The sequence below is a fragment of the Lynx canadensis genome, chromosome C1 (assembly GCF_007474595.2).
Source record: "Lynx canadensis isolate LIC74 chromosome C1, mLynCan4.pri.v2, whole genome shotgun sequence".
NCBI classification, from domain to species: Eukaryota; Metazoa; Chordata; class Mammalia; order Carnivora; family Felidae; genus Lynx; species Lynx canadensis.
Window position 1 is genome coordinate 160,910,990 of NC_044310.1, and position 22,378 is coordinate 160,933,367.

The window sequence follows — 22,378 nt, forward strand, 5'->3', positions numbered from 1 at the left end:
TTCCTCTAAAGTATCCATTTCCAGATTGGAATGTGAGTCCAGGGCAAAAAGAAGATGAGATGAAGCATCGCTTTTCCAGACTCTCCCAATCCTTGAATGAAGGTGATATTTCTGGCCACTCCAGATCTTCTGAATAGAAATGGGAGGTGAGGTAACTCCTGACCCATTGTAATGGAAATACACTCTTCATGCAATTAAAGATGTCACATGTCAGTGTAGACACAGGCTTATTTTGAAAAATGCAAATTGATCAATAGCAAACATCTTGGCAACAAAAATTTTCATAGTAGCTTCCTTTGGGTGCCCAAACTTTCTCATGTATAGACATGTAGGCTTGGATAAATATGTGTAAAATGCACCCACTTCTGTCTACCTACATTTAGTTCTGTGCCGGTGAGTATCACTTCCAAGAGATATGCCAGAAGAAGCTGAAGAAGGCTTAGGTCTCTGTACTTAGAGGTGGGAGGTTTGGTGCTTTGGAACCACCAGAAGTCATCTGGGCAAGGGGTCAGTGGAATAGTTTCTTCATTGTAGCTCTTTGTCACGGGGTATCTCAGATATGAGACACTAGTGTGAACTCACAGCCCTTGTCTTCCTTTCTGCTGTTGTGATTAAACATGCTCTGTTTGGGTGTTGCCTGGTAGATGAGAATAATACACTGTCTGAGTAAGAACAGTATTGTCCTGAGGTGTGGTGTCCTTTGGCTTCCTCCCCCAAATGGAGCACTTCCTGCTTTCCAGCTGAAGGATGAGTCATGTGAGGAGACTTGAGGATGTGACACAGGAGATGGGTCAGGCCATAATTATTTGAATGGTATGAGTGACAAATCTGCACATATCCCATCCAGGTAAAGCCAGGAAATACAAGAAGGGCTGGAAATAGCTCATGGCTACATGCAGCATCTCCCAAGGCTATAGTCGTTTAGTGCTTTCAGCATCCAAAAGTGCCACATCAAAGTCATAATGTCTACCAGCATTCTCATTGCAAACCTGAACTTCTGATGCTTAGTTCTAGTTCTTGTGAATTTTGGCCACTGGAAGCATTTTTTGAGTTAATTCAGAGTGAAAGATTCATGAAGTGTTGGTATGCCTGAGCTAGACCTATGTATGTGCTCTAACAGTAACATGTGGCCAAGAGAGCCACTCAAGAACACTCCCTGGGGTGTGTAAGGAAGATGGCTCATACTGTCTATTAGATCATGCTCTTCTAGAACATAAGCATTAGCATTTGTTAGCTGTCAAGAAGCACTTATATATTATTTTGTTTTATCCTAATTGTGACTTGATGAGGTAATAATAATAAACAAAATCAGTGATGCCTAATGCTTACTGTGGGCTTGTCATGATGCTAAGTAGCCATTTGTCTCATCTAATCCACCTAACAACCCTGGCTAGTACAGATTACTGTCCCATTTTATAAGTAAGAAAACAAAGATTTAACGAACTTGCCCCAGGTTAGATGGCTAATAAAGTAAAGGAGTTAGGATGACCTAAACTAGTCTCATCTGACTCCAGACACCATGATTTGTACCATGCTGTTTCTCTCTCTTACTGTCCTAAGATCAAGAATATCAAAAACAAACCAGCCAACCAACCAAATAAGCAAGCCAATAACCACATAAACAAGCAAAAAGACCCAGTTTCAACCTCCTTCAATGGAATATATGTGAGAAAAATGCTTATGTTCGTTGGAGAGCAGTAGCCCAAATTAGTATAGGGTACTTACTATTCTCCCTGACACTGAGAAGAAAAGGAATCTATAACATTGAGTTAAATTCGACAAACATGAAGTGCTTCCTGTGTTGGTCATGCTTCTTATGAGACCCTGAGGTGAAAAATCAAGAGATACATAAGAAAAGAACATCCTCTTATACAAGAAAGCTACTCTTCTTATTATATTCCCTCATGCTATTACATATCATTTCCTACAAGAAGTGGCCTGTTGGAAGGTAATCCCTCTAGTTACCTGAGACACGTTTATTATTCTGTATAGATCATGATGTGAAAGGACATCCTCCTAAAAAATGTCTTCTCCATTTCAATCTCAGCCCACTTCACAGGGAGAGTCATGTTAATGGTGCATCATGCTAAGATGATCAAATAGTCCAATCTCTAAATGCACTGGGAAGTCTGGGTGAAAGGTAATCCCACCTGTGTTTTCCCTGCAATTTGTTTTTGTTGTGATTGACTTAGAGAAAATGAAGTATGGTATATTATGTGAGTCAGCTTTTGGATGTTTGATTTATGACAAAAACTAAAGAAGAACCCAAAATTAGTTTTGTCTAAGGAACTCTCATGTGTAGTATAAAGTGAATATCTTAAATAAATGTAAGATCTTTCTAAGCATGCTAGTGATGAATGTTTAGTTCTTTTTGCCACATAGACATGTGGGTTTTTTTTTAATTTTTATTTTTATTATAGGAGTGCTCTTTGTCTGGAGATGAATCTAGAGGACTTTGTATATACATTTTTTATACAACTTGAAGATAATGTGCACATGAAATGCTTTTGCTGCACTAGGCATTTTGTTTACATATGTGAAAATTTATCTAAAGGCCGGAATGGTATGGGATATTCACAATAAAACACCAAACACACAGTCGTGGGAGAGGTCAGGAGGAAAAATTACATGAGCCACATATTTGAAGAAAATCAAACCCCATTTACTTGTACCATATGTTATTCTTTACTAAACTTATTTTTTCTTAAGAACTACAAATTTTTCCAGTTTCCAAATGTAGGCAATACATAAGATTGTCTCCTAACCCTCCCCCTGATCCCCATATACCAAACAGAGAACAGCCCCCTCCTTCTATAGATCTCCATGTCCCCAACTCCAAATTATCAGTGGTAAATTGAGGATCTCCATTTATACTTTTACTTTTCATGAAAGAAATATATTGTGGAAATAATTATGGTGAGTTAGAAGAAATTATTCACTTTCCTTATAAAGTCAGTATTTTCTATCATCTTAAGCTTTAAGGAGAAACTTCCATTTATTCACAGAATATTTACTGAGTATTTAGCAGGGGCACATCATCATTCAAATAACATCCAAAAAATATATGTACCTTGGGCCCAAGTATATGTCTAATTGAAGAGATAAGTCACATACATATGAAAGATTGAGGATTAATATAAAAATTAAAAGTACTAACATTAGGGGGGAAATTAATGGTCCACAGAATGATGAAATGATCTATGTCACACCTTCTATCCTGTTAAGCGCTAAATACCTGTTTTCTTTCTCGTACTTTGTCTTGTGTTTCATGTGTAATTCAAAGCTTGTGTAAAATCTTCCTCCATTGAAACTTTGAGCATGAGGTGACTTATGATCAGATTATCCATGGGTCTAAATTACTTCCTGTGTATCTTCCTTTCCATTAAGCATTTGTGTTTACTTGCTTTTTGCTTGTTTATGATTTTATTCCTGTGAGAGCTCGTTCAGAGATTCTGAGCAGGAATGTAGCTATTTACATGTCTTTACAGAAAGATTTTTCTTTAAGGAAAAAAGCTGTTCTTTTAACTGAGCATGCAAATCTTAAAGACAAAGGAGTAAATGGACATCCACCTACCAGACAGATTAACCAAATCAACCTGGTATCAGTGGAGTACTATGTTTCTACTTGATCTCCTACACAACAGTTATTCTACCCACTTAGCGAGGAAGCATTTGTTCTTTGGTCCTCTATGACTTTCTCTTCATACTTTTACTGTCCACTTTACTTCCTAGTATTATGTGCAGTGTTGGGGTGGACTACTCAGTAATGGTTAAGTCTTAAAGGATTGAGTAGAAAGTCCATAGCCAGTGACTGTCAAATGGTGGGCACTCAATTTATATTTACTGAATAAACAATCGTAAACACTTACATGTTGATTTAACCAAAATTAACATTACAAAGAAAATCCAATGGAAAAACACCAAGTGAAGTAGACCTTTCCTTCCCCTTTCTCAGGGTGTTTCTCAGGGAAACTATCTTGAGATGCCTGGGTATCCCTAGTGCAGCCTCCTGTTTTTATAGTTGAGAGGTCCACAAGGAGCTCCAAAGAGTTTTAAAGGATTTTCCCCAGGCCATCATGCAAGGCAGTTGGCAGAGTCAGACCAGCCTTGGTATTTCCCCATTGCTGGCCCAGTTCTGCCTATTTAGCAGAAATCTCTGAACAGGAGTTACAAGAACATGTGATAATTGGATTAACTGGGTTTCCAAAACTATTTTTAGGATCTGTTGAGAGTCACGGACCCTCTCCTTCAAAAAACTGCATACATATAAAACTTTGTATGTAATTTCAGGCATGAACTTCATGAATCTCATCCAATGACAACCATCTAGGATTCATGATCCCCATTTCAAGAAGTCCTGGTACAGGTGGCACTTGACAGGAAACATTCTGCCTATTTCTGAGCCCTCCTATACTCTAATTACACTTGAGTAATTACAAGACCATACAGTGTGGATAGTTACTACCAGTTCTCAAAATGCCCATTTAGAATTTAATTATTAACGAGGGAACAATTCCGAAAGCAGACATCCAAATCTACACGTTGGCTGAACACACACCCGCACACCCACACCCACTTCTGAACATAAACTATTAATTTAAAAAACATCTACTTTACTCAATATAAAGGCAGTTTAATGACTTGAAATTTTAGATTTCCTATAACTACCTAATCCTCCATTTAAAATTTTGTGGTGTCCCTCTCTTCCTATCATTTTTTATATTAATCACCTGCCATAGTGTGTGTCATTTATTAAGTGCCTCCTGTGTGCATTTTACTCTAGAGGCTAGAAAATTAGTTATGCAGCAAGTATATATAGACCATCTGCTATGTGTAAGACATTCTGAGAGATGATGGGAATGGGTACCCTAGAAGATACAGCATGGTCTTTTTTCTCATGGTCTTGGGTGTTTATTGAGTGCTACTCAAGCTGTAAGCAAGAGAGACAGAGACAAAAATCACTTTTAGATGAGGTTAACAACATGAAGGAGGTGGGGGACTATACTGGGCTTTGGAAGGTAGGTGGGATTTGAGAAGGCCAAAAAGAGGGGGACAGTATTTTAGTCTAGTCCAGTTATCTATTGTTACATAACAAACTATCCTAAAGTTAGTCATTTAAAACAACCACACTCTTTTATTTTGCTCACAAATCTGCAGTTTGGATAGGACATGGCAGGGGGTAGGGGTGAGAGAGAACAGCTTATCTCTGTTCCACTTGGGATCATTTGGGGGCAACTCAGAGGACAGCTAGGGGCTGGAATCAGCTGAAGCCTCCCTGCTGGCATGTCTGTTGGTTGATGCTGGTTGTCAGCTGGTCCCAGCTCAAGCTAGTGACCAGAACACTACATGTGGCCTTTGCACATGGCTGCTTAGCTTCCTCCCAGCAAGGAGGCTAGGTAACAAGAACCAGTGTCCCAAGAGAAACAGGCAAAAGCTCCTTAAATCTGTAAGTCATCCATTGCCACTTTATTTTGATCATAATTACAGATGCGTTCAGACTGAAGGAGAGGGAACATAGGTCCAACCTTTAACGCATTAAAGTCACATTGTAGAAAGACCATATGGGATAGGAGATAGTGTTATGACCTTTCTGCAAAACACAGTCTGCCACACAGGCCATGGAGTTATAGCAGTGATATTACAGAGGTGGTGAAGTTAAAGGTGCTGGGAAATCAGTTGGAGAATTTGTGGATAGGAGCCTGGGGAAAATGGGTAGGAATCTAAGCCAAAGAATGTGGGCTTGGATCTGCTGATATTGGCAAGTCTTTAGAGTTTTCCCTGTAATCATAGTGATAATTAACAAGAACGATCTGGCTGTAGAATGCTCCATAGTATGAGGGGGAGGTTGAAGGTGACACAGTAGCTGGGCATTTATCACGGTAGTCTAGATATGCTGTGATGAGGCCATGCCTAGGGTGAATATAGGCCAGAAAAAGGAGGTGAGTATGTGAGATGTTGGTTGGGAATACAGGATCCAAAGTAATTGGATAAGAAGAGTAAAGGAAAAGAATAAGGGGTAATGTCACTCTTTAGAGCTAAGTAGAAATATAGACAGACTCTTATCTAGTCTTAAGGACATGAGGTTATTTATAATCTCTATCCCATTTGTGAATATTCATATTCATATATATCATTGCAGCCATTTTGATTTTGACTTTGTGTTTGATTTTGAGATTGTGGGTTTGAATCCCCATTTATAGAAGAGAAAATTAAGTAATTACCCAAGTGTCCCATACTAGAATCTCTTCTCTGTAAAGGCCAATCTGTGAAGGCCTTCTCTGTGACTGCCACTAAATCTTGAAATCTGTGCACATTTAATATTCACAGAAATAGATCTTGCTCTGACACCAGGTGGTTGGTTAGCTTATATCCGAACAGCTGCTAGTACTTTTATCATGAAATTGTTAAGGCTCTTAAGGCAGGGTTCATGTAGTATTTGTGTTATTTGCCTTAGATGTAGAAGAAGCTTGAGGTGAATACATGGCTCAGTTGGTTAAATGTCTGATTCTTGGTTTCGGCTCAGGTCGTGATACCATGGTTCATGAGTTTGAGACCCGTGTTGGGTTCTGTGCTATGAGCGTGGAGCTTGCTTGGGAATCTCTCTCTCCCGTTCTCTCTGCCCTGCCCTTGCTCATACTTTCTCTCTCTCTCAAAAATAAATATAAACTTAAAAATGTATGTAAGATCTCTCCCTCTAAATAAATAAATAAGCTTTAAAAGTATATAAAAAAGAAGCTTAATCTTTGAGGTTAAATGCAATTGATATATATATATATATATATATATATATATATATATATATAGCAAAAACTCTTCTTGTACATACAAGTTAGGCTGTATTTTATGCTTGGTTAGCATACACCACTGAGTAAGTCTGTATGCTCTGTCTTGCCCAGCACCCAGGGAGACTTGGAGCAGGCACAGCCTCCCAAGGGCAGAATGGCTATGACCTCACCCTGTCCTCTCTTGGAAATCTCATCTCAATGACCTAGGTTGGGCTTAGGAGACCTGGGGCAGAAGCCGGGGTTCAGTCTCTAATGCCTGTTGATAGTTTTCAGGTGCCACCTGGGAGAATGGGCCTGGAGAATAAGGACACACTTCCATCTCAGGCTTTTCTATTGTGAAGGCAGTCTCTGCTTTTCATGGAGTGAAAATTACTTCTGGACTTCTCACCTCCTCTCATTTGCCTCCTTCCTGTCCGACACCCCATGGTGAATCAGCTGTATGCTCTCAAGCATGAGATTCAATTACTTTTATTGTTAGGCTTGGCTATGATTGTCTTTAATAGTCAGAAAATTATCCAGCATCTAAAAAGCACAATTAGAAAATTCAGCCACAGTGTGTCCCTGTGAGTTTTGGCTGGCAGCAAAGAAGTAATTCTTCGGAGGAGTTCTTGTAGACATTTGGCATTTAGTACTAGCTCTCTGAATTTTATTTCACAAATGGAAACCTGAGGGTTTTTTTTTTTTTCACACTCCATTCAGTAGCATATTTTAGCCAATCTCAAAATGAAAGTATCAGTTTAATGTCATCCTTGCGGTAGAAAATATTTTATAGCTGATAATCCTTACTTTCTATGTACAACACCAGTCAAATATATGAATACTAAACATGTTCAGACTGGTTCTAGGCCTAAATATATTGGCATCCTTGGGAAATTTACTTAATTCATAAGCAACTTGTTTTCTTATTGGGAAGAAGCAAAGAAAGATTGTCTGATAGGAATACTAACTAGTACAAATGATAATGGTGAAAAGAAGTACTCTAGGAATTATTGTAGATGATAGCGACCTAGGGCATTTGCAATAAGGATCACGTGGAAGTGATTCTAGGCCAGGCTGGAGAGGTTTTGGATTATATGGGAACAGGGAGTCTTAGAGCTTTATGGACCTAAAGTATTTTTGACAAACAGCAAGTGTTTCGTAATATGCCATGGCTAAATCTGTGACAGGAGAAGTCATTGCCTCCTACACTTTCGGGGAGCAGGAAGCCATGGCAGCAACACTTAATGAATGGCCTTGACAGTTCAGGGAACGTCCCTGCGTGAGTTGTTTTGAATGATGCCAACCGGTTTCAAGTGGGCAGGATTAAAATGCAAACCAAGCCCAGATTTTTTTTTTAAATTAATATCTGATGTTTGCCAATCAGAGGAAAGGTGATAGAGTACAGCACACAAATTTCTGAGAGCTGTGTTGTCACCTGGACTAAGACATCCTTCCGTGAGATGGCCAGGGACAGCAGCTGGCCCTTCTGTGGCTACCAGGGAATGGATTTGACAGATGAGAGGAAAATGTGAAAATATTCCTCAGACGTGGCCACAACTTTTGGTAAAATGCATAAACGTAAAACTTACCATTTTTGTCATTTTAAGTGTACAATTCAGTGGCGTTAAGTGCATTCAAAATGTTTTGCAAACATTACCACCATTTGATTCCAGAACTTTTTCATCACTTCATAAGGAAACCACATACCCATTCAGCAGTCACTCCCCATTCCCCTCTCCCTCCAGCCCTGGCAACCATTAAGCAGGCTTTTTAGGAAGGGCCCTGAGGTTGGGAATTAGGAGATGGGAGTCTTTTCAAATCTGGGCTTCTGTCTTTGTGTTTTCCAACAACATAGCAGCCTCCTCATAACAGCATGATGGCAGACCTATAATTTATGACTCCCTTCACAAAACTTTTAAAACAACTTTAGTGAAGTGCATTTATATATCATAAAATTCACCCATTTCAAGAGTGTGATTCAATGGGAACCTGTACAAGGTGGTGTAACTATCACCACAGTCCAGTATTAGAACCGTTTCATCCTCCTGCTTACGTCCCTCATGCTGTTTATAGTTAAACCCATCCCACCCCCAGCCCCGGGCAACCACAGATCTACCTTCTGTCTCTATAAATTTGCCTTTTCTGGACGTTTCATTTCAGTGTGATCATGTGATGTGTGGTCTCCATTTCTGGCTCCTTTCACAGAATATAACATTTCTGGAATTCATCCACAGTGTAGTATGTGTCAGTAGTTCTTTTTTTCATTGCAGTATTCCATTGATTGGATGTACCGCATTTTACCTATGCACTCACTTGCAAACATTTAAGGGCCCGGCATACTTTCTTTGTGCAATTCCACAACACTGTGCAAACATTTTCGAGGAAGTTTCTTGTCTGCAGCTTCTAGAGGGTTATGTTGTTGGATGTCCTCTAATATGCTCACTCACTAAGGTTCATCCAACATGAGTCCCAGGAGCAGATCCATATTCTTAGATCATTCATTTATTTAGCAAATATTTGTTGAGTGCTCACGGCATACTGTGCTCTCTGCTAGACACAAAGGATATGTTCTAGCACTCTTGGGATTTCTGCTGTAATGCAGAGATTCTTCACACCATGCACAGCTCCCCTTCTGGTGGGTTGAAGGAGCAGGCACATTCTATTGGGACTGATACTCAGTCACAGGCAGCTTTCTCTCTGTTTCCTTCCCTGAACTTCTCACTCTTGAAATACTCAGTGCTCCTCTGAGATGCTCCCATTTCATCCTGAGTCTCCAGCAAATTCTGTCTGATGTCTCTTCTACCTCTGGAATGTGATAAAACTTGGGGATGGAATGGTCTCATTGTATGCCTTGAATGTGTAAATGAATGATGAATGAATGACTCCCACTGATGAATGAATAAAGGAATGAATGAGCAGATAGAAAAATTAGGGGCACTGACCTCTTCAGATCTTGACTTCTAGACATACTTGTTCCCTCTCTTGTTAGAGTCAGGAGTTGCATGATTCCCTCTCTAGAATGAAGGCAAAAGTACATAAGAGGAAATACAGTAATCTGATGTTCCCTCTGCTCCTTGGAACAGAGGCTTGACATCACCTTCTTATCACTGTCATTGATATTTTAATGGTATCCCTAGGGTCACTCTCCAGGCAGACTATTTAGGGAAACAATATGAAAATGGTCTTGCATGGCTGGGTGACCTGGCCCAGATGCCAAAGGTAGTGACTTACAATGGCTTCTCCAGGCCCCTCCCTGCTCCATTCTGCCACCACCCGGCTCATGATGCTCTTAGCTTCCTCTTTGACTCCTGTCCTGGGTCATCCTGCCTGACCAGAAAGCCAGAAGCAAAGGGGACAGGACACACACTGTGTATTCCTGTGGGACACTGGGCAGAAGGTGGAAGAGGGAAGACCCAGGAGGCTAAACCAGGCAAGGTGCTTCATGTGGAGAAGAAAACAGGTGGTTCTGTGAGGGCTTTACTGCTTGCATTCTGGTGGTTGGGGTGTAATCAGAGCCCCATTAAAACTACTGGGACAAAACATTAAAAGGGGAAGAGACATGGACATGTCTAATTTCAGAGATTACTTAAGGTTACTTGAAGCTTTAAAAATAGATAATAATATTTTTAAGATTATGTTATTTTATAGGACTAAATACATATGTGTTATCTACTTTAATGAGACCATGTTTTAGCCTTGTCCATCTATGGATAATTCTGGAGATTTTCCTTTATTTCTATGGTCACTGGTTGGGGCCCATTGGTTTGGTCCATCATACAAATGTACTTCATGGATGGTGGACATCATACTCCTGTTGAGGGTCTACTATGGGTTACTATGTCCGTCTACCCCTTACAGAAGGTCTCTTCATCCTTGGATGAGCCATAGCCTGCTGGGCTCCATTTCTTATTGGCAGAGAAATATTGAGATGCTAGTTGGATAGAAATTACCTTGGGTTTGGGTTGATTCCGTTTTTGCTTAGCATCTTTACCATTTAAAATGTGCTCATTTTGAGGTACCTCAAATACATTTTATCTACTCTAAATTCATATACAGAGATAACTTCTCTCTGAGCCAGCTCCAACAAAAATACAGTGACACCTGGTACTAATCTTGTGAATCAAAAGTCGAGTGTACATTCTTTTCTTTTTTTTTCCTTCTTGACACTTTGCTTTTAATTTATACTAGATCCTTTCTGTTGAGTTAGTAATTTCATTTTAAGTATAGAAATCAAGTTTAATTAAAGCTTTCTTGCCATTTAAAATAATAATTTGTTTATTTAGCATTCTTAATTACCTTGGGTAAATTGCCTATAGAGGCTCACCTAATTCATTTGTTTGTTCAAATTATTACTGTCATTTGCATATTTTGAAAGACACCACTTTAATGAAACAGTGAGGTGAAGTCAGGGCAGATGATTCCTCTCTGTGGCAGGATGGTCTTTCTGCTTTAGTCTGTTTGTTCAGCTGGAAGGTGTGCATCATCCTACTGAGTTTTCACAAAACATCAAAGTTTTAAAAAGCTTCGGTATTGGAAAATCATTAGTAATGAAGTGTCTGGGAGGGGTGGCAATATGATGAATTGAACAGCATTCAATTCAATTGAACAGTCCAGCCAGGGACTGCCACTTACACAACCTCCTTTAGCTTCTTAGAATGAATGCAAGCATGCCTCTCCTTAACCCCAAGATATGTCTTTGCAGACTTGTGGCTATAGATAAAATTTCTAATGCCTTTGAAGAACTTAAAATAATTTGTTGAAAGACTTTCTGTTATTAGTGGGAAAATGTGATGTTGCACAAAGGCTCAATTTTATTCTGAGGGTATTATAACCATTTATCGGTGTTAATAAATAACCACCTGTAAGAGAGGAGTTTAGAGAACTTAAAATGATAAATAAGTGAGAATGATTTCTTATTTGCTTATCAATTATTTTAAGTATGGGTTTTAGCTCATAATCTTTGGGAGTGCTATTTTGACTGTTCTTTGGGAGCTTTTCTTTTTTTTATTATGGAGGAATGAGGGATTTCTTCATAGTTCTTGACAAGTTTGCAGGATAACTTGGTTGAATCTGTTTCTGATTTATTGATTTTAAGTCAATCCCAAGCCTCCTAAACTTTAGAAACTGATTCATAGTTCCCACTATTAAAAAGAAACCCAATTTGATAGAGCATAATAGAACACATTGCATTAAGTATCTCCAGGTTTCCTATTGCCTATAACGAAAATGTGGAAAACATTCTAACAAGAGCCCTTCATTAGTGTTAGTTATATACTAAAAGCATCTCTGAATGATGTGGCCCCAAGGCATATCTCAAATAGGAAACATTCTCCTTTTTATACTAATGGATTATTTGTAGAGAAAGCGTATATGCATCTTATGAAACACTAGTAATGAAAGTAAATGAATGCCAGAGCCAGTTTTTGATGTTTGCACTCCAATTTAAAGTCTATGATAAAGGCAGGAAGTCTGCTCCTTTCTGAGCCTGGTTGAGCCTGGATCCTTCTCTTCTCTCTTTGTTCATGAAGGCACAGCCCCTTGTCCAGCATTAATAGGGCATGCACTTTTAGACCTTCTCTCTGTTGTAGCAGAAAAGATGCTATCCTGACACTCAAGAATCCTGTCGTGATGATGTAGTAACCCTGTGACCTTGGGCAAGTTACTTCCATGGACTCATTTCTTTACCTGGGAAGTGGTTGTCTGTAGATGAATTAGACATTTTAAAAGGTCATTTTATTTATTTATTTTTTCAACGTTTTTTATTTATTTTTGGGACAGAGAGAGACAGAGCATGAACGGGGGAGGGGCAGAGAGAGAGGGAGACACAGAATCGGAAACAGGCTCCAGGCTCCGAGCCATCAGCCCAGAGCCCGACGCGGGGCTCGAACTCACGGACCGCAAGATCGTGACCTGGCTGAAGTCGGACGCTTAACCGACTGCGCCACCCAGGCGCCCCTAAAAGGTCATTTTAATTAAAGTCTGTGCTTCCAGTGGTAATAGATTGTCTCTGATCTATATTCCTCCCCATGGTCTCCACACATGCAGGGGTGGGAGTTGGGGAAGCTAATTCCTGGAGTCGAGGTACAGTGAGAAGGTATGAATTAGAGAAGAGCAGGCCGGCTCACAGGTACATCAAGCTCACTGCCTTATCATGCTCTCAGTTCTGATGAGCCTCCTGTGACCATACGCTGAATCTTTGATCTGACCTGGGTTTGTAACTCTCCCATTCCCCATTAGGGGTAGAGGGAGGTGGGGGCACTGGGAAGGATCTTAGAGAGGCAGATATCTGGAATATGCTCTTGATGTCTAACATAAAACTCTACCTTTGTTTAAAAAACACAAAAGAATTCATTTTCTCTTGTTTGACTTAGAAAATAAAAGGAAGGACTCTAAACATTGTGACTTTCAAATTTTGATTTTTTTTTTTGCATTAGTAAGGGATTTTATTTTACCTTTTAAATTAAAAAATATCAATAAATATTAAAAATTCAAACTATAGGGGAGCCTGGGTGGCTCAGTCTGTTGACTGTGCAACTTCAGCTCAGATCACGATCTTGCAACTCTTGAGTTCAGGCCCCATGTCTGTCGGGCTCTGTGCTGACAGTGCAGAGCCTGGAGCCTGCTTTGGATTCTGTGTCTCCCTCTCTCTCTCTCACTCCCCTACTCACGCTCTGTTTCTCTCCTTCAAAAATAAATAAACATTAAACATTTTTTTAAAAAAATTCAAGCTATATGCAAAGGATATTAAGCAAAAAATGAAAGTCCTTTTTTTAATTAAAACATATTTTTTTTTTAAATTTTTTTTTCAACGTTTATTTATTTTAGGGACAGAGAGAGACAGAGCATGAACGGGGGAGGGGCAGAGAGAGAGGGAGACACAGAATCGGAAACAGGCTCCAGGCTCTGAGCCATCAGCCCAGAGCCTGACGCGGGGCTCGAACTCACGGACCGCGAGATCGTGACCTAGCTGAAGTCGGACGCTTAACCAACTGCGCCACCCAGGCGCCCCTAAAAAATATTTTTTAAATGTTTACTTTATTTTGAGAGAGAGAGAAAGTGGGAGGGGCGGGGGGGGGGGGGGGGGAGAATACTAAGCAGGCTCCATGCTATCAACAGAGCCCAATGTGGGGCTCTATCCCATAAACTGTGAGATCAGCCTGAGCTGATATAAAAAGTTGGACACTTAAATGACTGAGTCACCCAGGCACCCCAAAAATGAAAGTCCTTTCTACTCCCATTATCGAGAGCTATCTGCTATTAACACTTTCATTTGGATATTTCAGACATTTTCCTGTGCACATATCAATGCAATTATCATATATGCATATCTTTTTGCCTTAAAAATTGAATTGTACTGTAACTACAGTTATACCAACTTCTTTTTTTTTTTTTACTTAAACGTCTTTCATAGATACTCTGCTGTGAGAGTACTTACAGATCACAGCAAGATATGTATTCATTAAAAACAACTGGACTTGTTTGTGTGACTATGTAGACATAATAAATCATACATAAAAGCAGTAACACTGTAGACAGTGTCAAACTATAACACACTTCATCTTTCTGTTTTTGGAATGTTAGTGAGAATTAGCCATTCTGGTGTTCCTTGCCCTGAACTTTTTCATAATCTGGGCCCCAGAATGAGGGTAACTTTATTCCTTGAAGTAGCTCTCTATTAGCTATTCTGATGAATAAATACTCATCGTCAGTAAGCTAATATGTAACCCTTCCTGATTTTATATTTAGGTATATGTAGTTTTAAATTTTGCTTAATGCTTACATAGTGTGTGTCAGGCACAGTTCTAAACACATTTCAAACTGAAACTCACTTGATTCTTTTAACAACTATATGAGGTAGATACCATTATCCCATTTTCATTTCTTTGTGGTTTTTCTATCTACACAATTACGTTATCTGACAAAAGTGGGCGTCTTATTTTTTTCTTTCTAACCTTTATGCCTTTTATTTATCTTTCCTGCCTTGTACTGTTGAGGACCTCCAGCACAGGGTGAATAGAATTGGTGAGAGTGGACATCCTTTCCTTGTTACTGATCTTGGGGAAAAGCATTCAATATGTCACCACTAAATAAGATAACTACAGATTGAGGAGATCCCCCTTCCGTTTTTAGTTTGCTGAAAGTTTTGATCATGAATTGGTATTGAATTTTGTCAGACTCTTTTCTGAGTATATTAACATTCTATATGGTTTTTCTCTTTTATTCTGGTAATAGTATCAATTATAATAATTGGTTTTTAAATGTTAAAACTGTATTACATTCCTGAGATAAACCCTACTTGGTCATGATGTAAAACAGGATGATTATCTTTATATATTTCTCGATTTTATTTGCTAATATTTGCTAAGAATTTTTGTGTCTATATTTGTAGACACTGAGCCATAATTTTCTTTTCTTATAGTATCTTTTTCAGATTTGGTATCAGGATTATGCTGGCCTCATACAATGAGTTGGGCAGGGTTCCATCCTGCTCAGTTTTCTCAAAAAAGTTTGTGTAAGATTAACATTCTCTCTTCCTTGAATATGAAACCATTTGTGCTAGAGTTTTCTTTATGTGAAGGATGTTGGTAGTATATTCAATTACTTTAATAAGGATTGAGCTGTTAAGACTTTTAATTTCATTTTGTGTTGCTTTTGGCAAATTCTATTTTTCGAATGTGTCCATTTTATCTAAATTCCCAAGTTCACTGACACAAAGTTATTTATCATACTTATTATCCCTCAATATAGTCGGGTCTGTAGAGACATCTTTTTCATTCTTGATACTGGTAGTTTGTATTCCCTCATTTTAGTTTTATTTCAGTCTAGCTAGGAATTTGTCAAATTTGTTGGTCTTGCAATGAACCAACTTTCAGTTTTCTTGATTTTCTCTATTGCTTTTCTGTTTTTCTATTTCATTGATTTATGCTCTTTTAAAAAACAGTTTTCTTTTTTCTATTTCCTTTGGATTTGTTTTTTATTCTACCTTCGCAGAAACTTGGGTCATTGCTTTTATACCTTCATCCTTTTCTTTTTATTTTTTGTGTGGGTTTTTTTGTTGTTGTTGTTTTTTTTTTTTTGTTTTGTTTTTTTTTTTTGAGAGAGGGAGTGAGCAGGGGAGGGACAGAGGGAGAGGGAGAGGGAGAGAGAGAGTGCTTCCTGCCCAGCACAGAGCCTGACATGGAGCCGGACATGGGGCTGGATCTCATGATGGTGAGATCATGACCTGAGCTGAAATCAAGAGTTGGGTGCTCGGGGCGCCTGGGTGGCGCAGTCGGTTAAGCGTCCGACGTCAGCCAGGTCACGATCTCGCGGTCCGTGGGTTGGAGCCCCGCGTCAGGCTCTGGGCTGATGGCTCAGAGCCTGGAGCCTGTTTCCGATTCTGTGTCTCCCTCTCTCTCTGCCCCTCCCCCGTTCATGCTCTGTCTCTCTCTGTCCCAAAAATAAATAAAAAACGTTGAAAAAAAATAAAAGAGTTGGGTGCTTAATTGACTAAGCCACCCAGGAGCCCCTACCTTTATTCTTTTCTACTATAAGCATTTACAGCTATAAATCTCCCTCTAATTACTGAACTATGGCACACGAATTTTGATATACTGGGTGCTCATTATTATTTACTTCAAAATATCTTTGCTGCGATTTCTTCTTTATTTTCTTTTTCAAAAAAATTTTTTTAGTGTTTATTTTTGAGAGAGGGAGAGACAGAGTGTGAGCAAGGGAGGGGCAGAGAGAAGGACACACAGAATCAGAAGCAGGCTGCAGGCTCCAAGCTGTCAGCACAGAGCCTGACATGGCACTTGAATCCACAAACTGCAAGATCGTGACCTGAGCTGAAGTGGGACGCTTAAACAGACTGAGCCACCCAAGCGCCCCTGACTTCTTTGAAGTTGTTATCAATTTCTAAATATTTGGGGTTTTCTGGATATCTTATTGTTACTATTTTTAGTTTAATTTAATTATAGTCAGAAAACATATTTGGTAGAATTTCATTCATTTGAAATTTATTGAGACTTGTTTATAGCACACCAAATTGTCTATCTTGGTGAATGTACCATGTACACTTGAAAAGAATGTGTATTCTGCAGTTGTTGGGTGCAGTGTTGTGTAAATGTCAATTAGGTTAGTGTAGTTGATAGTGATATTCAAATCTTCCCTGTTCTCACTGTTTTTTGTTTTGTTTTGTTTTTGTCTTGTTGTTCTATTAATTACCAAGAAAACAGTCTTAAAATCTCCAACTACGATTTTGTCTATTTATTCACTAATTCTGTCAATTTTGTTTCAAAATGCTCTATTTTTAGGCACATATCCACTTATTATTTTCTTCTTTCAGATGCCTTTTTTATCATTATCAAGTGTCTCTTTTTATGTCCAGTAATACTCTTCACCTTGAAATCTAGTTTATATGATATTAATATAGTCACTCCAGCTTTCTTATGCTTTCTCTTTTTCCATGCATTTATTTTCAGACTATCTGTTCCATGTATTTAAAGGTGACGGAGAACATACTTATGAGTTTTATTTTTTATGCATTCTAGCAATTTCCATTTTTAATTGGAGTGTCTAGTCTGTTTACATTTAATATAATTGTTTATATGATTGGGTTTAGATTTACAAGTTCTCTATTTTTTTCCTCTTTGTCCCATCTACTTTTTTTGTTCCTCTCTCTTCCTTTCCTGACTTATTTTGGATTAACTGAATATCTTTTAGAATTCTGCATTAGTTTGGTTTTTCAGAAAGCACATGCCAAGGTGAAGTTACAAGTGCTAGAGATTTGCAGGGTGCAATGCCATCAAAAGATAAAGAGGAGAGAGAGCAGGTATCTGACATCTGTGAAAGGAGGGAACAAGAAAGGAGGATAGGGTAGAAAGAACCTTAAACTGCACTGTGATTTTGAGAAAGTTTCTGCCAGCCTGATGGAGGATTTTGATCAAAGATTTCTGATAGATGAATATTGCACTGGGCAGAATCGGCCAAGTGCTCATATCCCTGTCATGTTCAGTTATTGGCTAACTGCAAAGAACATAGCTTTGATTCACTCACAGTGGATCCCTAAGGTGCTGCCATTAGATGCTGTCAGCTAACCACACTCCTCACAGCTGTCAAGTTTCTTCTAGAAGGGAGATCCGGGTGAGGCAGGTATCTTCATGGCTGCCTCAATTTCCATTTTAATTTTTTTATTGACTTTTTAATTGTATCTCTTTGCATTAATTTTTAGTGGTTGCTCTAGAGAGTACCATATATATTTTTAGCTTTTCACATTCTGCTTAGAGGTAATATTGTACTGCTTCATGTCAAGCACTGGAACATTGCAACAGCATAGTTTCATTTACTGGCTCCTTCATCTTTTGTGCTATATCGTCATCATGCTTGTATTATAAGCCCCACAATATAGTGTTATAATAACACTATAGTTTTTATAGTTTATAGAAAATAGTTTTATGTCTTTTAAAGAATTTCAAAGGAGTGTGTGTGTTTGTGTGTGTTTTACACTTACATATTTACCATTTACCATTTTCAGTGGTCTTCATTCCTTTCTCTTTCTGTAGGTCCAAATAACCTTTTGTAGAATTTATTTTTATCCTGTAGAACTTTCTTCAACATTGCAAATAGTTTAAATCTGCTGGCTATTAAGTCTTTGAGGTTTTGTTTTTCTGAAAGTGTCTTCACTTAACCTTCATTGTCTAAGAATATTTTTGCCAGATATAGAATTCTAGCTTGACTGTTGTTGCTCCTGTTGGCACTACAAAGATGTCATTCTTTTATCTCTGAGCCTACATTATGTTTGATGAAAAATTAGTGTGGTTTTATCCTGTGTATGATATGCCATTTCCCCTGGTTGCTTTCAAGATTTTCTCTTTATCTTTGAATTTTAGCACTTCCAATATGTGCCCTGGCATGGGTTTATATTTTGTTTTATTTTTATTTATCCTGTTTGGAGTTGGCAGAGAGTTTTGAATTTGTAAATTTATGTCTGTTTTTACAAATTTGGATTATTATTTTTTCAGAATTCTTTTCTTGCCTATTCTCTCTTCACCCTTCCTTCTGGGATTTCAATTACACATGTGTTAGACATGCTATTATATCCCCCTGGACGTTGAGGCTTTGTTCATTCTTGAAGTTCTTTTCTCTATTTCTCAAATTGGATAATTTATATTCTATCTTTAAGTTCACTGGTAACTTTTTATTATTTTTTTTCTCTAATCTGTTGTTAGGTCATCCAGTAAATTTTCTTTTCAAATTTTTCTTTGGGTTTAGAATTTCCAATTGGTTCTTTTTATAATTTCTCCTTCTCTGCTGAAATTTCTTTTATATCCTTTAACATAGTTACAGTAACTGCTTTAAAAATCCTTGTCTACTAATTCCAATATCTTCATAATCTGGGAGTACGTCTCTGTGGATTCTCTTTTCTTTTGAGAATGGGTTTTCCTGTTTCTTTGCATATCTAGTAATTTTGGAATGTACCTTAGACATTGTGAGTGACATAGAGATTCTAAATTCTGTCATATACCTTTAAAGAGAATTGATTTTCTATTTTAGCAGGCAGTTAATTTAATGGAAGTCAGATTCCAACTTGGTCTTCCCTGTGATGGACATTAGCAGAAATATGTTTAGTTCTTGTCATCTTTGCTGGGATACTTGAGGTCTGCTCCACATATGTATAGTATTGGGAGTAGTAAGAGATTTTCTAAGATTTTATGTACTGAATTTGAGGCTTCTCCTCTGTGGTTGTCTTCTCTCTGGGATTTCCTCCCACATTTCATAGCTGCTGTCATCTCTGATTTCTTAGCTACAACATGCCAGAGATCTAGCTACCATGTGGAACTGACTAGGTCTCCCATTACATAAAAAGCTATAAAACATGAGTAATTTATCAAGAGCCATTTTTTCAAGTGTTATCTTCCCCTTTCACTCCTGCCTGCTCTTGGTCACTCTCCAGTGCCTTCAGATAGCTGTGTTTTTAAAGGTTTTTTTTTTAAGTTTATTTATTTTGAGAGAGAGGGTGGAGGGGGGAGAACATGAGTGGGGAGGTGCAGAGAGAGAAGGAGAGAGAGAATACCAAGCAGACTTTGCCCTGTTAGCACAGAGCCCAGCATGGGGCTTAATCTTGCAAACTGTGAGACCATGACCTGAGCCAAAATCAGGAGTCAGCTGTTTAGCCAACTGAGCCACCCAGGCGCCCCTGTTTTTTAATATTTTAATCCAGAGTTCATAACTGTTATCTGTGAAAAGGTTGGTCTGATAGGAGTTATTTTTATGACCAAAAGCAGAAGTCTATTATCCCCCTTTATAGATGAATTTAAAGACACTCACACTACATTAAGCTTACGTACATTACCCAAGGTCATACAATTGGTAAGTGGCAGGGCTGTGATTTGAACACAAGTAGTTTGGTTCTAGAGTCTTAGGATTTGGTCCAAGGGTACACTTCAATGATATGAATTTTTAAGACAATGGCAGGAAGAATAGGAAATATTCTTGGACTCATGGAGCCTTCTGGTGTTAAGTCCTTATGCATTGGACCATTCTCAAGATCTCATTACTCAGTGGATACTTCTCATATCTTTGGGTGTGTACATTATTTCATGTACAAGCTTACACACAAGTTGTATTAAAGGATTATGTTGTTTTTGGTTAATTGGAAAGTAGATCTTTAGTTATGAGAAATTTCATATTTTCAGGGTTCTGTGATGTACTCCTTGGGCCGCCTTACTTAGAAACTGGTGTAGTTTATCATGTCGTTCTTTTAGTGATTAAAATAAAGAGAACTTTTGAAGGAAAGTAATATCAACAGTAATATAATGAATGTTTAAAAATTATTTATTGATGAAATTCAAAACCACAGTTATGGGATAGTTGACTTTTAAGAAGGTAAGTTTAAGATAGATTTAGCTGATGTGAACTATAGACCTTGGAAGCATAACAGTAAGACCAAACTTGGGGCACCTTGGTGGCTTAGTCAGTTAGGCGTCCAACTCTTGGTTTCAGCTCAGATCATGATCTCATGGTTTCATGGGTTCAAGTTCTGCATCAGGCTCTGCACTGGCAGCACAAAGTCTCCTTGGATTCTCTCTCCCTCTCTCTGCCCCTCCCCAACTCATGCTGTCTCTGTCTCTCTCAAAATAAATGAATAAACTTAAAAAAAAAAAAACAAAAACTTGAGCAGTACTATTCCTTCTTGATTGTTTCCCTTTTTCTCCTCTGGACTAAGTAGTTTCAGTTAACATTCATGAAATGATTCGTTTCATCTTATCCCTGTAGCCCTTGATTTTATCTTCACTTTGCATTTTAGAGTCTGGCTGGCTTCATGTTGATTTCACCATAGTTTGTAAGCTGATTTGTAGTGAAATCTTATTCACGTATGTTGCTTTCAAACTAAAGGGAAGGGCCTATGTATTTGATTTTGGAATTCTCTCGGCATCCCACACCAGTGCTCGGATACCGCAGTCAAGCTGATTGGCCAGTAAAGAGCAGGGGTTCAATACTTGATTGATTGATGGTTCTGAATTCCAGCCACTCAGTTCTGGGAAGGTGGGCTTATCTTCTGAGTTTAATAAAACTGAGTCCTTGAAGGCCGTGATAAAGATTTTGGCTTTCATCCTAAGAGTAACGGGAAGCAATGCAGAGTTTTAAGCAGTTGAGCGACAAGCCCAGATTGGAATTTTTAAAATAATTACTCTGGATGTATGTGGAGCAGTTTAATATAACCCAGTTCTAGAGTGTAGAAATTAATGTAAATGATTAAATTTTAACCCAGAGATATAATCTAGAAGAACTAAACCCCAGATAGTCTTCAAGCAGAACCCCCAAGTGTTATTTCTCTCAACTGCAATTTTGAAGAATATTGAGAAGCAGAAAGTTTGAGACTGACTTTTTCTTTGGCAGGGGGGTGTGTGGAGGAGAGTCAAGGGCCTAGAATGTGAGTATTTTGCATTTCTAAAAAGAGACTTTATTTTTACAATGAAATACTAAAGCAATATGAATATCAAGGAATTAGGGAATTGAATATCAAAAAGCTACTAAAAATGACAAGTCTATATTTTATGCCTTTATGGAAAATATATGTCATAATTTATTAATTTGAAAAAGCAAAATTAAAAATGTAATATAATTATGAAAACAATCATGCTTTCTCTTAACAAAAATACACAAAAATAGAGATGAAACTTGTTATACTTTGTTATCCACCAAATCCTGTTGCTTAACAGCTGTTAAAAAGTTATGTTGCTTAAAATGAGAAAACAAACCTAATATTTCAGTAATCATTGGAAATCTGAGTTAAAAGCGTTGAGATGCTGCTAAGAGAGCAAAATTTTCGAGAGATAAAAATGTACTCTGACATGTTTCTTCTTCCCAAACATTTGTGGAGATTGAAAAAATTCCAAATGTGTCTTGAAGAAAGGAATTGACAACTCCTGAATTAAATACAGTGTTTGGCTCCTGCTTCAGACAGTATTTATTGGTAGGTTATAACAAGGTTAATAACAATTTGTTTGCTTGATTCCCCCAAAGTTTTGTAGGATTTTGTACTTCTTGTATATAACTTGCCAAATCATAGCACTCATATTCCTCATTAAAATTAACATTAAATTATGCATATGTAAAACAAACCTGGGTGG

At 38.2% G+C, this 22,378-nt stretch overlaps 1 protein-coding gene across 4 annotated transcripts in view; it reads left to right on the top strand.

Annotated features, from left to right (window-relative positions):
• RAPGEF4 (Rap guanine nucleotide exchange factor 4) overlaps window positions 1-22,378 on the top strand; it is a 292,034-nt gene that overhangs the window by 90,218 nt on the left and 179,438 nt on the right. The window lies entirely within an intron of this gene.